The 18902-nt window shown below is 40.0% G+C and overlaps 1 protein-coding gene across 6 annotated transcripts in view; it reads left to right on the top strand.

Annotated features, from left to right (window-relative positions):
* The window catches only part of LOC143028414 (uncharacterized), a 254050-nt gene that overhangs the window by 62976 nt on the left and 172172 nt on the right, over positions 1-18902 (top strand). For 2 of the 6 annotated variants that reach the window (XM_076190459.1, XM_076190455.1), the window contains exon 2: positions 3431-3592. The exons of the other annotated variants lie outside the window; for them this stretch is intronic. The gene's annotated coding sequence lies outside the window, so the exon portion shown is untranslated. The remainder of the gene's footprint in view (positions 1-3430; positions 3593-18902) is intronic. 6 annotated transcript variants of the gene reach the window in all.

Below are 18902 nucleotides of genomic sequence, written 5' to 3'. Positions count from 1 at the left end.
GCTCAACTTACACATACACGAATACTTTCCCACGTGTACATACTACCAATTCCACTATCATGGCGGAGTGGGATATTCAGTCATATATATATATATATATATATATATATATATATACATATATATATATATATATATATATTTATATATATATATATATATATATATATGTGTGTGTGTGTGTGTGTGTGTGTGTGTGTGTGTATGTTTCCTTCCCTCCTTCCTACTTCCTTTCCATTTTCTTCCCCTCCCCCGTTACCTCTCACTCTCCCACTCATCCTCTTCCCACCCTCCCTCTCTCCCACCCTCCCTCTCTCATTCATTCCCTCTTTCCAAAGTCACCTCCCCTTTCTACCTTTCCTACTACCCATCTCTTCATCTGTTTCCACCGCCCTTCTCCTCCCTCTCCTAATTTCTTTACCTCCACTTGTCCATTCCATCTCATCGTCTCCTCCCACCCTTCTCCTCCACTCCCTCAACCCCTTTTCCATCCTCCCCCCTTATCCCTGTCAACTCTTGTTTCTATCCCCCACTCTCATCTCTAGTTCTATTCCTTAACTTGCTTTCTCTTGTTTTCTATCTTCTTCCTCTTAGTAACGCTTTCTTTTTTAAGTTTTTGCTTCCGTTTTCTTTACCAGCCTATGTCGTCTTTTATTTCTGTGCTTTCAAATTCTATTTCTTTTCTCCCCTTCCCACCCCTCACCTGCCTACTCCTCCCAGTTCGTTCTCCTTAATTGATTCCACCGTTCATTACATGTCCTCTGCCAGTACTTCTGGGATCTGGTCGGGTGATAGAAAAAAGGAAAAAAGAAAAAGAAATTTCGAAAACTCGTTCGTGCCCCGTTATCCAAACCCACGCTCCTCTCTCCCTCCCTCCCTCACCCTCTCGTCACCATACACGTCTGCCGAGGTTCTCAGTTACCACTCCACCTCTCACCCGCATCCTCCCTCCCACCCTACCGACCTCAACAGACAAACATACAAGCCCCTCCTCCTTTTACCTTCACTGCAAAATCGGGACGGGGAAACCCATTGAGAAAAGCCAGTGACAGGAAACTCAGATATTCGCATGGCTAACATAACCTTCACAAAGGAGTCTTGCCATGCTGCCGTCGCAACGAAAGGTCGCCATAAAGAATTAAGTACTCGTCCTCTCCGCCAACTCCTCCCCCCCTTGTCCACCCCCCTCCACTCCCGTCCCTCATCTCCGACTGTCCTGTGATATTTCCCTAACAGTGTAACCTATATTGATTGCGTTGCGCCCAACGCTGTGTTGATAGGATTTCTGTTGACGCTTAGCCCTTAGCCTGAAGATGACAGAGCAGTGTCCTTGGTGTTATTCATATTATCTTCGCCTTGGGCGTCATTCCTCTCCGCTTAGCGTTCCTCTTCTGTTGCAGCGTGAGATTTGTAATGCATTTATGATTGACTTGTATTCTAAACACCAGGGGCTACTTCATTCTTCCTAACTGGCCAAAGGCAAAGGAAGAGGACATATTTTCCCTTTTTGTTTCGGGTCAAGTAGAAATAATACAAGAGTAGGCCGGAAGGCGGTGTTATAAAATTCATTCTGGTAAAACAGAACAATACATATGTGGCAGATGCATCATTTGTAAGGAATGTTACAATTAAGCTTGCACGTGTGTATGCGCGTATTTTATGTGTCATTCACTATCATGGCCTTGGATCACATGCTGGGCATGTGATCGACACAGATGAGAACTTGGAGATTGTATTGAGATCGATTGATATCTAATCGATTCACACACACCCCATTCCTTTTCTTGAGAAGGACTATGGCGGTTTGCAGTGTTAGTGAAGTTTAAAAGCCCTGCGCGGGACTCGATCTCGGGCTTTGGCAGGTCAAGACACTAACCACTATGCCAGCAAGGCATATATATATATATATATATATATATATATATATATATATATATATATATATATATTTATGATGTATAATTTTTTGTATAGAATTTAATTTTTATTTGGGAAGTACAAGTTTTATAAAAAATGTGTAGGCTCTTGATAAAAAAAAATCCGGCACAATCATGTCAGTTGTTCAGTGTTTGATTGAGATGGGGGTGGGGGTTATCACAAAATATAGAAAATAAAATTGACTGAATTAATAGTAAATTTATTGACTGAATATAACCAGAGTGGTGCTGAAGTGAAAAAAAAAAAATTACTGCCAGTTACCCAAGGCTCCAAGTTTGGTTTTCGGATTTCAATTCATAAGCCCCATCAAAAGCATAGACTTAAAAAAAAAAAAAAAAAAAAAAAAAAATATATATATATATATATATATATATATATGTATATATATATATATATGTATATATATATATATATATATATATATATATATATATGTATGTATATGTATGTATATTATTTTTCCTTGCGACAAATCTTATTTTTCGATAGCGTAACAGATTCTGTCATCTTTTACCATTTCGGACGCCATAAAGTTTTGAATGCAAACCTTTTGCCAATTTTTCTCTTTTAACAGCCTGCTATACAACAACTGCAGTAGCAGACATATTGGTTCGATGCAGGAGATATCCACGTGAGAAAATACTAGTTTGTAGCTTTCTCTTGTTTTTGAACTCGGTTATAGATGTCTTATTGTTTATCTTTCAGGTGTCGACGTAGGCAGTTTAGAAATTTTTCCAAGTGCTCTTATAAAAAATTCTTTCCAATCGCCATACAGTCTGCTAATCTCTCCTCTCCCCCCCCCCCCTATTCAGGCAGATACATACTTCCACCTTCTCCATACCCCGTGTAGGGTATTGTCTGCATAACTTTCGTACAGTCAGTGTTTTAATGAATTTAGTGACGCTTCTGTGGTTACGCAGTATTCTGTTATGGTTGGGGATCAATCTCCACTCAAAGGAGAATACTGACCACGTAAATTCTCTCCCTCATTTCTGCTCTCGACCTTTATGTCCTATTTTTACTACCTGTTTATTCACATCCACGTTTGTATTCGCAAACACAGAAGTTTCTGTGCCAGTAGAAGCTTTATATGTATCTGTTTCTTTGTGTCCTTCCCAGGTTGGTTGTCACTGATGTAGTCTTTGCCAAAACGTTTGCATTTGCAGGCACAGATGTCGTTTCTATGTCAGTAGAGGCTTTATATGCATCTGTTTCTTTGTGTTCTTCCCAGGTTGGTTGTCACTGATGTAGTCTTTACCACGTTTGCATTTGCAGGCACAGATGTCGTTTCTATGTCAGTAGAGGCTTTATATGTATCTATTTCTTTTGTGTTCTTCCCAGGTTGGTTGTCACTGATGAAGTCCTTAGGGACGAGAGTTGACAGTGGTTGGAGGTCGTCTTTACCAAAACGTTTGCATTTGCAGGGACAGATGTCGTTTCTGTTGTCAGTAGAGGCTTTATATGTATCTTATTTCTTTTGTGTTCTTTCCAGGTTGGTTGTCACTGATGTAGCCTTTGGGGGAGGAGAGTTGACAGTGTTTGGAGGTCGTCGTCGTGCGGGTAGGAACAACCAAGATCTCTGTGAAGGAACTCCTGGGTCTCGATCTCGCCCCAATTCCCGTACATAGTCGAGGCGAGCGAGATCTGAAATCAGGTCAGTGATTAAATGGCCCCAAGTAACTGTGGCTCTGCATTCTGGTTCCTCGGGGTGGGGGTGGGGGGGGCACTGTTGTCTGAAGCTGAAAAGGAGTGAAATAATTTACTTAAAAAAAGTATATATATATATATTTATATATATATGTATATATATATTTATATATATATATATGTATATATATATATATATATATACATATATATATATATATATATATATATATATATAGGCTCATGATATGGGGCAACCTGTTTTCTTTCAAACAGGTGTCACGTAACAATATATGTATATATAGTCGTTTGCCATTGCCGAAAACAAAACAGGTACCGGTAAAGAATAAATTGTTCGAGATGAGGGGAGGGGTGGGGTTGGGGGTTAACACATCTGAATAAAATTCATTTGGTATTTGACATTTAGAAGCAGATACCTATCTCACAATGCGGAGAGGTACCACGTTGAGCCACCTTGGGAAGCTTGCTTCCCTTGACAGAGTGAAACTGCCCATCTGTATCCAGGACAACTCAAGCTTAACTCAAAATTTCTTGAAGAATAGTTGCAGAAGACCGTCTGATTATATCAGGTTGTGTTTGAGAGAACAGCGTCTCCAAGACTCAATTTGTCCATTCACTTTAATTCTGTTCTTTAACGGAACTTAATGATTCCATTCTTTTATTTATTTTTTTACAAGCCAACTCAAATAGAAAAATCGAGTCTTTCATATCGCTGAAACGTCTGCAACAAATGAAATACATTCGATACCTCCTTCAAAAATGTCTGTTGCTGACCTAATGTTCTTACATATATTCGTGTATATATATATATATATATATATATACATATATATATATACATGTATATATATATATGTATATATATATGTATATATATATATATTGTGCGTGTATATGTGCATGAATATGAATATATATATATATATATATATATATATATATGTATACATATATATTGCGTGTATGTATTATATATATATATATATATATATATATATATATATATATATGTATATATATATATGTGTTTGTGTGTGTGTATTTGTGTGTGTACACGTAGTTGTCGACTCACGATCAGGTTAGGTTCTGATTGACCAGTCGTAAGTCGATTCAGTCGCAAGTCGGTCTTTGTTCAAAATGTATGGGTAACAATGTTAGGATTATCCATCATACCCCAGAGAAGAACTCCTCGCCATAATTCGAGGCATTCATATCCCAGCTGCTTTGATACGTGGAGTACAACTGCTTGGCCGATTTCTTTTTGAGGACCTAAACGACCTCATCTCCAGCCTCGACTTTAGCCTGGACGTGTTAGGCAGTTGTCTACACTCAATGCGTTGCTATTCACGTCGTCTCGCTCTCAGCCAATCAACGCGCAAAACGGAAGCTCGGCCGGGAAGAGCTAGTCTGCGTACCCGAAAGTAGCGACCATGAGTTACGGGTCAGAGCAACAACGACAGCTGGCAACCAGTGCGTAGGATGCGAGCTGGCTCGGCCGTCTCGAGCCGTCTCGTTGTTATGTAAATCCCGAGGGAACTTGTCAAAAGCACCGATCGCCTCATAACCCAACGAACGTCATCCCTGCCAATAGACGTCTCTCTCGACACCCACGAAGCCGCATTCATCACCTTGAAACATCTGTCTGCCGGCGCATGGGCATTAAGCTCAACACTCGTCCCTCTTTCCCTCTTTTCGCACCTGTTCCCTGGTCATGAAAAACAATATGTTTGGCAATGGCGGCATATTATCGAGAATGAATGTTGTATGTGAATACCGTTGTACTTCTGGGGACCGCGCACACCGTAATTGTACATGCATTGGGTTTACATTTACAACAAAGAGCAGTCAAACAACAACACCTCCATTACCACCAGGTTATACTTGATAGGGAGACTTTTGTCAGTAACACTAAGATAATCGCACAGTTTAATTAGAAAAAAAAAAAAAAAAATATATATATATATATATATATATATATATATATATATATATATATATGTACATATATATATAAACATATATATATATGTATATACATGTATATATATATATGTATATATATATATATGTATATATATATGTATATATATACATATGTATATATATATATATGTATATATATATATGTATATATATATATGTATATATATATAATATATGTATATATATATGTATATATATATATATGTATATATATATATATGTATATATATACATATATATACATATATATGTATATATATATATGTATATATATATATGTATATATTATATGTATATATATATATATATATGTATATACATATATGTATATATATATATGTATATATATATATATATATATGTATATATATGTATATATATATATGTATATATATATATATATATATGTATATATATTGTATATATATATATAATATATATATGTATATATATGTATATATATATATATATATATATATATATATATATATATATATATATATTAGAAGCTAACCACGTAAGGGAAAGAACTTCGATAATCAAAATACAATACAACATGACTTCTGCTATTCACCTCTTTGATTCCTCGTCTAGATGTGGAGCCCATCGACAGCAACACCCACCTCTATCCTCTCCCCCTCCTCCACCTCACCAACCCCCTCTTGACCAATGGGGTGTCCATGCAAGACGAACTGTCCTACCTGACTCTCCCCCTCTCCCTCCTTCCCTTCCCCCTCTTAAGCGAAGTGTCCGACCTTGCAAGCAGTCAACACGAACCTTACAGTGTTCCCAAGCGACCTGTACTTAAACCCATGTTGCCTGTACAAAATTGTCAATTGTGTATTATGTAGCTGTGTAAAACTGTGACTTAATTCTTGTATACTATTCTGAAGATGACTCCTTGAAGTCGAAACCCTAACTGAAATTGGAAGACTATGGAAGGCTTGTATTTGCCCAGCCCCCTGAAATGAGACCAATTGTTAGAAAAAATTAAAATCTCAGTAAGAAAATTAACCAGTGTCAAAATGCTGTTGTGTTTGGTACTATATATGTATATATATATATACACATACATACATGTAATGTATATATATATATATATATATAATATGTGTATATATATATATATGTATATATATGTGTATATGTATATATATATACACGTCTGTGTATATATACGTATATATATATATATGTATATATATATATATATATATATATATATATATATATTGTTGTCTCAGTCTGCTCTCCGACCCCCACCTTGCCCTGTGACACGAAGCTGAAATGCTTATTCCTCGAATACAGCCAGACTCATTCTCCCGGGAAACAGTGCAAGGCCTTGGGAATGCGGACAGTGGCGGTGGGTAGGTGGGGCGGCCAGGCGGGATTGTTGGCTCTTCTTTAGGGCGACCCCGTGATCCGAGTGGGCTTAGGCGTCGGGGGTTGAGCAATGAGACAGACAAGTGGGCAGCAGGGAGGCTGGTGGGCGGGCTGGGTATGTAAACAGCGGACAAGGGATCAAACAGGGACAGGTATGTAGGTGGGCAATCAAGGAGTCCAGCAGGGAGGCAGGCAGACAAAGAGTGGGCAGAAAGACGAACAGGCAGGGAGACAAAGAGTGGGCAGACAGACAAACAGACAGGCAGGAAAGCAGCCAGGCAATGAGTTTAGTCAGACGGGTAAACAGGCGGGCAGTTAAGGCAGATGGCTAAACAGTCAGGCAGGCAGGTAGATAGGTTGACAGGTAGAGCAGAAAATCAGTCAAGCAAGCAAGCTAGCGGGCAGGCAGATAAACATGGTCAGAAAAGTAGGGCAGACAAACAAATAGGCAGATGAGGTAGGCAGGCAGGTATGGTAAACAGACAAACAGGAAGCAGGCAGGGAGTAAGTTAGATATGCAGGCATTGAAGAGCTATGAAGAGTTATTACGGTAAACGAACAGGTTGGAAGAAAGGCAGTTTAGTGGTTGGCAGTAAGGACTTAAGCAGGTGTAGTTATAAACAGGTTATTATAGAATAGGACAAAGTCAGTAGGCAGGTGGGGCTGACCCGGAGAGCGACAGGTAGACAGTAAACAGCCAAGGCTGTTGGATGGCAATCAAGTTGGCTGGCACACAAAAAATGCAATTCTTTCCTAGCAGGTCACATCCCCGATTTTGGGCGATTTAGGTCCTTTCCCAATGCATTTTTGGGTCATTTATGTTTGGCGATATATCGATGTTGAAGTGTCGTAGTGGTTGTTGACAGTGTATGTCAAAGACTTTTAGGTTAAGTTAGGTTAGGAAAGAATTTGTTATTGCTCTTGGCAGGCAAGGAATTTAATTCCTGCTGCTGGCACAAAGGAAGGAAGCGGGTGAGGTCACTGGGCACAAGATTACGGTGATAGTTGTATCTGGGTCGATCGCTTAGGCCTTGGAGGGCATTCGATTTGATTAGATTTGGTGACCGATGATAACGCGCCCAAGTCCTCTTTCTTTGCTTGCTTGTAAGATACACGTTCCGGACTTTTAGCCCGCACAGGTTGAGTGGCGTTGGTGGTGTGATTGGTGATGGTTGTAATGGTGGGGGGGGGGGTGATTGTAATGCCGACGGTGGTGTTTGTGGTGGTTACCTTTTGGTGTTCTTCTTGTAGCATTTAGCCCCTACTCTACCGCCTTCACTCAGAACAAATCAATAAACGTCGTTCCTCTGCATTCCAGACCCCTCCCTCCTTACCTAACTTTTTTACAGACACCCGAGCGCAACTCTGTGACGACGGATATCAAATCCAATATTTTCCGACAGTCACCCCGGGGCTCGAACCGAGGCCTTGCTGAACGCCAGGCCAGTGTTTTAACCCATTCAACTCCGATGACAAGATGTCTTGTCATTTGGTCAAATAAAACAAAAAATCATAAAACACCAAAATGTTTGATCAAACACCAGAAAAATATGACGTCAATCGATTGACGTCATGTTTTTCTGGTGTTTGATCAAACATTTTGGTGTTTTATGATTTTTTGTTTTATTTGACCAAATGACAAGACATCTTGTCATCGGAGTTGAATGGTGTTAACGACTGAGCTACTGGAGCTACAAAAGTCTCCATCTTGGAGTTGATCTAACTCCCAAAGAGTCTAGGTAGACTGCTAACTGCCGTCCTTACCTAACTTTTCACGGAGATCCGAGCTCAACCCATAACCAGTAGTGATGCTGGTACGATACCATGAAGGACATTCATTGTTGTTGTAAATACCTGAAGTGAATCCCCATTGAAGGCGCATAGCACTACCAATATTTTCTGTGTGTATGTATGTATATATATATATATATATATATATATATATATGTGTGTGTGTGTGTGTGTGTGTTTGTGTGTATGTATCTATGGTTTCAGTACATTATAAAAGTAGGTAGCAAGGTGATAGTGAATTAAAACAAGTCCACGATATCTTTCCCCTTTTGGAGTCACCTCACTAAAACGTCGACATCGGTTTGTTTACCCAAACGAGTCCCATGCAAAGCCCGAACTCAGAGTACCGTCTTTGTGCGTCGAACAGACCAACATCATCTCGCATCTAACCCACTTCAGCGAGCTCTGGCCAAATCCAGGGCAAATAATATTGCGACAAGAGGGGATGGCAACGCTCTACTCGAGAAGACAATAGTGGGAAGAAAAAGGAGGAAGAAGAAGAGGAAGAAGGAAAAGAGGAAGAAGGAGAGGAGGAACAAAACGGAGAATCAGCTTTGACTCCCTCTCTCTCTCTCTCTCTCTCTCTCTCTCTCTCTCTCTCTCTCTCTCTCTCTCTCTCTCTCTCTCTCTCTCTCTCTCTCTCTCTCTCTCTCTCTCTCTCCCCCCCTCTCTCTCTCTCTCTCTCTCTCTCTCTCTCTCTCTCTCTCTCTCTCTCTCTCTCTCTCTCTCACACACACACACACACACACACACACACACACACACACACACACACACACACACACCTTCTCGCCCTCTCTCTCCAAATTGGAAAATTGAGAAAATAAATATATTTTGATCAGTGAAGACATCATATGTTATAATTGTTTATCGTGATTAGAAAAAAAAACATTCCTTTTACGCCATTTATATTATCATACACTCTTATGCTTCTTGAGTTCTTTTCTGCATCATTCAAACGTGAAATGAACAGGTGTTAGATTTAACTACGATACGAAGAGATAATTAGACACATATATTCAGTATTTTTTATTCAAATGGACAATAAATATTTATTTCTAATTGTATTTCATTGATCTATTTATTCCTTTATTTCTTTATTTAGTATTGCTTCGTTAGACCTCATTATGGAACGAGAAGTTTCTTTTCTACAGGTTTTGACTTTGTATCTCACTGTCACTCGTTTTCTGTTGATATTGATAAGTTAAAACATGAGGGATTTTACTGTCATCCTAACGGTCTCACATTCTTCTATATTTAGAAATACAACTCCTTCAATCTGAAGAATATTGATCCTTTTAAATATATATATATATATATATATATATATATATATATATATATATATATATATATATATATATATATATATATATATATATATATATATGTGTGTGTGTGTGTGTGTGCAGCACTGAATGGGTCCCAGTGAACAAATATACATTTTTATCAACCACAGTACACTTTAATTCTAAGCCATCAACATCGAGAGAGACTAGAGGAGGCCAACATGCAGAAATTGAAACGTGGTACGTTCTTGGCCGTACCACGTTTCAATTTCTGCATGTTGTCCTCCTCGAGTCTCTCTCGGTGTTGATGTTTTAGAGCTGAAGTGTATTGTGGTTGATATGATATATATATATGTATATATATATATATATATATATATGTATGTATATATATATATATATGTATATATATATAATATATATATATATATAATATATATATATATAATATATAAATAATATATATATATATATAATATATATATATAATATATATATATATATAATATATATATATATATAATATATATATATATATATATTTTTATATATTATATATATATATATATAATATATATATATATATATATTTGGTCTTAGCACCCCTCGTTTTTACTGTTTTTGAATCTCACTTGTACTTCTCTCCCGTAAAGAGAAATACGGAAAAAGAAAAAGCTCTTGATCCAGGCATAACTAATGGTAGCCTTGTGCGAAGGAACGTGAATGACGATGCATCGATGTGTAGTTCCCGGACAGTTAAAGTTTTGATGCTGTTGAGTTGCAAAAACAAAAGCTGATGTTGAAGTTATGTTACGGTCGTTAGGTTCGTTCATGTCAGCCTTCTGTAGTGGACAGAAATCAAACGAGAGCTGAACGTATATATACAAACGCACACACGCATGCGCATACTGCTTGTACGCACACAGGAATGCACACATACACACACATGGTCGTATATTAGCTCTAGGCTCTCTTCCGGGGAGGGAAATAGCTGTCGATCACGAATACAAGACGTTCCAAGGTCATGGTGAATCACACGTACGTAGGCACGCACGCGCACAAACACGCACACACGTATACAGGAGTTAGCTCATCGTTAAACATCGTTTAAAAAACAACGACATCCATGTGGACAGAAATTGACGATTGGTCTAGTAAGTGGCAAGCTAAGGAACACAGGTGTGTGTGTATGAGAGGAGTGTATTCAGCGACGTGTCAGCCTTGAGATGTCGACAATTGGGGTAGGTAGGTGGGTGGGCGGGTGGGGAAGGCTGCAGTCAGTACCAGCCTCTCGTCCAATCCTGCAGCGTTGACATATTCCCTGAACTTCACGTATCCCAAGCCGTGTATAACACATGTGTTGGAACATCTAAATATGTATTAAAGTGTTACATTATATATGTTTGTATTTGTATATGTATTGAATGGATGATTTATTCCTTTGTCTGTCTCTGTATCTACATTCACTTATTCGACTGAAGAAAGCGGCCGGGCGGCAGGCAAAGCAAATGTTCGAGTGAATACTAGTGTGGGGGTTATTCAACAGTTTAATACTTCCCCTTCGCCTAAAGGGTTCTCCCTCGACCGATTGAAATAGCTTGAAGACAGTCACAACATATGTAAAACTCGTCGATATCATTGGAATAGTTAACAAGGAAATTGTGAATCGAGCCAAAACGTCAACGAGCTGCATTGACATAAAGTGCTACTGCTGGTGTCATCTTGAGCAGTGGGAACTCTGGTGATGTTACCCTTGGGGGATGGGTGAAGGAATCTCACATCAGCGAAAATAAGATAATAAATAAGTAAATAAATAAATAAATAAGTAAACAAAGGTCTGAGGTTTCCAAGAATATAAAAGAGGATTACCCTCGTGAATGGACGTTAGACATAACTACTCTGAGCTACGTCGAAACAGCGTTTTCTACGTGTTCTCTTCGTGATATGTATATATATATAATATATATATATGTATATATATATATATATATATATATATTATATATATATACTTCTATATTTTTAGAGTCGTTGAGATAAAAGCATCGCTTGGGTTATTCTGTTTATTGGTAAGTCTCGACAGTGACGTAGTCGAGCTTCGTCTGTCTCTCGCAGCGTTGGGCGGGACGAAGAAAATGCTTGTTGGTTGCCAACACGATTATAATTACCTAAATCTATTTTCCTTACGACTTAAAATATGTACAGTATAGAACTGAGCATTAGCACTTTGTATAATTCATCGATACACATATATACGTATATACAGAAGGAAACATTATCTTATCGACATAATCAATAACTTGTCTTAAGATAATATTGCATGGCCGACTCCCTGGTCATGATGCAGGTGGCTTGGAATCTGAAGTCACGCCAGAGTGACCGCGGGTCGGGTCAGGTATTGGATGGTTCGTTGAATCATGCTATACCCGTTGCACTGAGAACTGGCCGTTAGGGCGGAGCACTGGGAGTTCCCCTGTGGTGCCACATCTAATTATTTTATAAAAAAAAAAATTATTTTATAATTTTATTTTATAATTTTATAATGTTGCCACATATGATTATATCATAATTTTTGTCACACACCACCACTGAGGTAAAAATCAAAGCAATGTTTTCTATACAAAGGTTTCGTTTCTTCGAGTCTAGACATGGCATATGGAAAAGAGAGAGCGACGTTGCCGCTACATCTAATCTCTGGCCCCGCCCCCCTCACACTGCATTCAGAAAACATTGCATCCACACGCACGTTCTCGCCACAGATACCCATGTGTGGCAACATCGGGAAATCTCCTAGCCCCGCCTTATCGGTCATTTCTCCTTGCGCTGACTATAATACTACCAAGATCTGACGTCGTGTAGCTAATGCGGGCGCGTGTGCGTGCTAGTATAGAACGAACCAATGACACTCAATCTACAGTTATTTCTTGCAACAGATGCTCGGCACTGTTACCATTCGCTGACCACAGCGAGGTTAATGTTCAAAGATAAACATATAATTTTGGATATAAGATAAATGTACATGAATTTTGAGCAATTCCATTACAGGAAAATACTATTTAAGATAAAATTGACTTAATGTTATGAACATGTGGAAGTAGATATTATTTCCGGTCACCTGGGCAAGATGCAATCTTATGAAGCGGCGGGTCGACTGCGAAGGTTGTAACGGAGAAAAGTAGAGGAAAGAAGTTGAGATTGTTGGTGCATGTTCTCTCTAGCCCTTTAAACTCCGATGACAAGGTGTCTTGTCATTTGGTCAAATAAAACGAAAAATCATAAAACGCCAAAATGTTTGATCAAACACCAGAAAAATATAACGTCAGTCCTCGTGCGGTCAAGCCGCATCAGATGATATTTGGATGTACGGGCCGGCGCGAGGCCTACCATATCCCATTAGGAGAGTTTATTTCCAAATGTCATAATGACAATATATATATATATATATATATATATATATATAATAATATACACACACACACACACACTTTTTTATCAACCACAATGCACTTTAATTCTAAACCATCAACATCGGAAGAACCGTGGAGGCACATGCAGAAATTGAAACGTGCTACGCCCGAATTAAAGTGCATTGTGGTTGATAAAAATGTATCTCTAGTCACTGGGACTGATTCAGTGTTAACATATAGTGTGTGTGTGTGTGTGTGTATGTATGTGTGCGCGCTGCTAAGCCCCAGTGGTTCAGAAGGCCTTTAAAGAATGTATCATGGATCTAGTAAGCTTTCATTTTCCTGCAAATTTGTTTACACACCGTTGGGTAAAGAGCTCGCGAGTTTTAGGCCAAACAGGTTAATTACTTGCGTTGTATAGACTTGCATTCCTGCACACTTGTTATTGGCTATAAGCTGACGCTACACGCGCGTACGTAGGTCCCTTAAAATACTTGTGCACGCTACCACATGCTTCTTGTCACGAGATTGGGGGAAACGCGCGCTCACATAAATATCTCGTTGTCAGAGGCTCGACCTTCTTGTTTTTATCTTCTCCTCCAGCTCGCCCTCTTCTCCTCCTCCTCCTCCTCCTCCTTCTCCTCCTCTTCATCCTCCTTCTTCTCTTCGTTCTCCTACTCTTTCTCTTCCTCCTCTTCCTCCTCCTCCTTCGTCCTCCTACTTTTTCTCCCCTTCCTCCTCCTCTTCCTCCTCTTCTTCCTCCTCTTCCTTCTCCTCCTCCTTCTCCTCCTCTTCCTCTCCTTCATTCTCTTCCTCCTCTTCCTCTTCTTCCTCTTCCATCTCATTCTCTTCCTACTTTACCTCCTCCTCCTACTTTTTCTGCTTCTAATGCTCCACCTGTTCCTCCTCGTCCTTCCACTACTCCTACTCCTCCCACTCCTTCTCAGCCTCCTCCTCCTCCTTGTCCACCTCCTCCTCCTCCTTGTCCACTTCCTCCTCCTCCTCCTCCTCCTTGTCCACCTCCTCCTCCTCCTCCTTGTCCACCTCCTCTTCCTTGTCCACCTCCTCCTCCTCCCTCTTCTCCTCCTCTCCTCTTACCCTTTATGCTCCTCCTCCTTCACCTTCCTCCCCTCCTCTCCTCCTTCTTCACCTTCCTCCCCTCCTCTCCTCCTCCTCCTCCACCTCCCCATCGTGATCCTCCTCCTACTCCACCTCTTTCTTATCCCTATCTTCTACTCCGTGTCAATATTTTAGGGAACATCAGTTGCACCCTTACGGACCAGAGACACACAGCACTATGACTGGAAACTAATATCTTCTCAAAAAGGATGCAGACCACTTTCAAATGGAACTATTTTCTGCTGTCCTGGTGCCGCTATTATGACCACCACATTGCACCTTAGGATAGAAGCCCTGTATATTGACAGCTGCTGGTACCTCGTATACACCAGAAGGGTCCGGACGAAATGTTTCTTGTTGGCCTCTTCTGCCTTTCTAAGAAGGTTGCGAAGCCCCAAAGGTAAGGGTATTACGTTCACAACGGGGGGGCCACCGTATAAATAACTCCCAAAAGGCTGGGCACTTGTGCACCAGGAATCAATGAAATGAAAATACACACAGTGTTATGGCAAGCCACCAGGATGCGCAGACAGGGCTAATGTAGAGTCATTATATCGATATAAGTTCTCCGATAAGAATGGGCAGATTTGCTCGGTGTAGGGGTTGATGTGGTTGATGTGGTTAGTTATCATATCATGGTAATTGGGTATTGTCCTTAAGAGAAGGATGAACTGATTTAAACTACATATCTCTTTGGACTTGTTATTGAATTTCTCGTCCACCATCACATAATAATAATACACAATGAATATTTTAAGCCCTTTGTACACGTTATGCAATTATGTTACATTTCTATTTACAATATAAGGGCTATCCTTTATGTGGGAACATTATTTACAACATATAATTTCATTACCACGGACACATATAATAGATTGACCACGATTAGTAATTTTATATTACAAAATTGTTATATGCGTTAAGGGGACACTGCAGTAGTGGCGTGTTGCCACAGGGTCACCATCCCGGCATCCGGTTGATTCCGTGAGTCTTCTCGTCTCCTTGATGCTTTTTCATTTCCGATAGAGCTTCTCATCAGGTTTCAACAGTTCATGTCTGTCTTCGTCTCTCATCACCTTCTCTGGAGGCTTTCCAATGTGTTGTTACGCTGATACCATTTCAATCTCGCCAGGAACTGGGTTATAAGGTAGAGGGAAGGAGAGGGTAGGGTGGAGGAGATAACTGCTCGGTTTCCTTGATTTGATCTCGCAGCGAGGAAATGCCACATTGACTGAGCACACCCCTGACTTTGGAAAGAAGACTTTATTTAAATTTCTCGTTGGTTTTCATGCTTATGCAGTTGGCAGTGTTCGTGTGGGTCATGCCCGAGTAGGCTGACCTTTGAGTCTGTGTACTCTGGGAACCTCTCTATCTGATGTCGCACGAGCTGTACACACACACACACACACACACATATATATATATATATACATATACATATGTGTGTGTGTATATATATATTTATATATATATGTATATATATATATATACATATATGTGTGTGTGTGTGTGTGTGTGTGTCTAAACAGAAATGTAGTAGCACATTTGTAAATAACACACAAGAAACCCAAAGTCGGAGAAAATAAACTTCGAATGAAAGAAGATTCTATATTTCGGCTACCAAATGAATATATATACATATATGTATGTATGTCTCCAGCCACAAGTTCAAGCGAACTGATCAGAACCTACTGCTCCAACTGATGTTAGTGTTCACCAATGAGCGTGGGTGGTCAACACTTACTGGCACCGGTGCCAACCAACCCGCTAGGCAATGATATTCGCCAAATTTACACGCACGCAAAATTGTCCGCATAACTAGCTGGTGTTCGGTAAACCAGCTGGCTCTGGTATTCGCCAAGCCAACTGGCGCGGGTAGCCACCAGACCAGCTGACAGTGGCGACCTCTGAGCCGTCAGGTGGGACACGTACAAGTAGACACGAACGGGGGCCATTCATATATACGAAAGAACGTTCATGAGGTTTTAATAAGAAAATGGTCAAGAATATACACAGGAAATAGAGAAAAATTGAGAAACCTTCAACATAGATCAGCTTCCGTCCATAGACGGAACGGGGTGAGATAGCAGTGACTATTCAGAAGGCCAGCAAGAGATACATTCCAAGAGGTCACAGAGAATATAGAACCCCATCTATACAAAGGATATAGCCACAAATAAATAAATAAATAAATGAAAAATAGATAAATAAATAAAAAGAGGCAAAAGAAAAGAATTACCAAAACCAGAAAAAAATAACTACTTCGAAAATTAAACCAATATAACAAAACTAATAATTAAGGAGGAAAATTGGGAAAACATAAATGCAATAGACTGAAAAACCAATAAAGAAAAATGTGTTGCCCCATAAAAACCATAAAAGATTAAACCCAGCCCGGTTGGAACCACCCAAGGAGAAATACCATTTGCCAAACAGCATTGCAGTATCATCAACAAACATTTGTCCAAAGCAGGTTTCAAGCCGACAATCCTAGAAAATAAGATAAAAATCAAAATAGATACGGATGTCTCTCTCTCTCTCTCTCTCTCTCTCTCACACACACACACACACACACACACACACACACACACACACACACACACACACACACACACACACACACAGTGGTAGAGTTTCCGGCTGCCACTATGACAGTCCTTGTTCGAATCGTGCCAAGAGCTGAAATAATTTCAGTATCACTGCGCTGCGAGTCGTTACTCCAACTCGTGGACGGGGAGTTGAGTGTGTGTGTGTGTGTGTGCGTTTTAGGTCACAGCATTACCCATAGATCGGTCATATATGAGCTCTGAGCTCTCTTCCGGGAGAGAAATAGCTGTCGATCACGAGCCCAACACGTGATCCAAGACCATGGTGTATCACACACACACACACACACACACACACACACACACACACACACACACACACACACACACACACACACACACACACATTCTTCTCCAACAAAGACATGGAAAGGGGTAATAAAAAAATTAAAAGAATACAATGCTAAAGGCCAAGATAAAATCTCAAACATCCATATAAAACAAGTTAGCCCAGATGTAGTAAAACTGTGGACTTTGAACTACTGGATAAACAATAGAAATACAAAAGTCTGTATAAGATTTAATACATAAAACAAAACTAAACAAAGCACCCGGAAACCCATTACCCAACCGAGGAATATACTAATAAAAAGAATGCCTGTTGATATCGATCAAAATCGGACCGGAAACCGGAAATCCCTCAAGGAGACACATCCCCTCCGGCCCTTGATTGGTTGAGAGTGGTGATGTCACGGCAACGGAGACGACTGATTGGTCGAAGAGCCGAATCCCCGTGTAGCGGGGTCGGGCGCAGCCCGGGGCTCGTTTGATTAAAAAAAATAATTATATATATATATATATATATATATGTGTGTGTGTGTGTGTGTGTGTGTGTGGTGTTTGATCCAGGAACCGAATGCCAGTCCCTAGGGCTGCACCTCCAAATGGCACCGTTGATGAGTTTCTGAAAATGGGGGAGGGTGGTCAGTTGATTCTCTCCAAAAGTCATTAAAACTTGGAGATCCTTAGTTGTGGTAACGTTTGCTTTTCTAATATTTGAATGTCATATAGGAGCTGATCTATTCCAGTCTTTCGGTGCTCTTGGGGTTTGGATATTTAGTGGCACATGGATCAACAAGTTGAATTTGTTATGTGCAGCCCATTAGGAGTTCTCTTTGCCAATGCTCTCTCTCTCTCTCTCTCTCTTTTTTTTTTTTTTTTTTTTTTTGACTATAGAGAAGAATTAACTTGCCATTACTGTGATACGATGGTTCATAAATATTCAGTTTCTGCGGTCAAGAATCGAACTCGGGTTTACCAAGTTGCCAAGATGCTTCTGTTTGATCAGGCCGCGGAATCCAAAGATTTGGAAATGTATCTACTATGAGCATATGTATTCACTTGGTCTTTGGATCACGTGTTGGACTCGTGATCGATAGCTATTTCCCTCCTGGAAGAGAGCTCAGAGCTCGTAAGTCCGATCTATGGGTAATGCTATGACCTTGCACACACACACACACACACACCCCCAACTCCCCGCCCACGAGAGTTGGAGTAACACCCCTCAGCGCTGCGATACTGATATTATTTCAGCCCCGGGCGAGAGTCGAACCCGGACCTCCGTAGTGGCAGGCCAGAGCTCTAACCACAGCGCCATGAGAGGTGTGTGTGTGTGTGTGTGTGTGTGTGTGTGTGCACATAACAGTGAGTTTGTGCTCTTATTTAGATGTTAGGAGAAATTCATGTCTCCATTAACAGATGACAGAAGCGGTGTTTCT

The sequence above is a fragment of the Oratosquilla oratoria genome, chromosome 9, assembly GCF_046742065.1.
Source record: "Oratosquilla oratoria isolate Oo_2021 chromosome 9, ASM4674206v1, whole genome shotgun sequence".
NCBI lineage: Eukaryota > Metazoa > Arthropoda > Malacostraca > Stomatopoda > Squillidae > Oratosquilla > Oratosquilla oratoria.
Note: the sequence above shows the minus strand (reverse complement) of the source record. Positions and strands in the feature narration are given on the sequence as shown.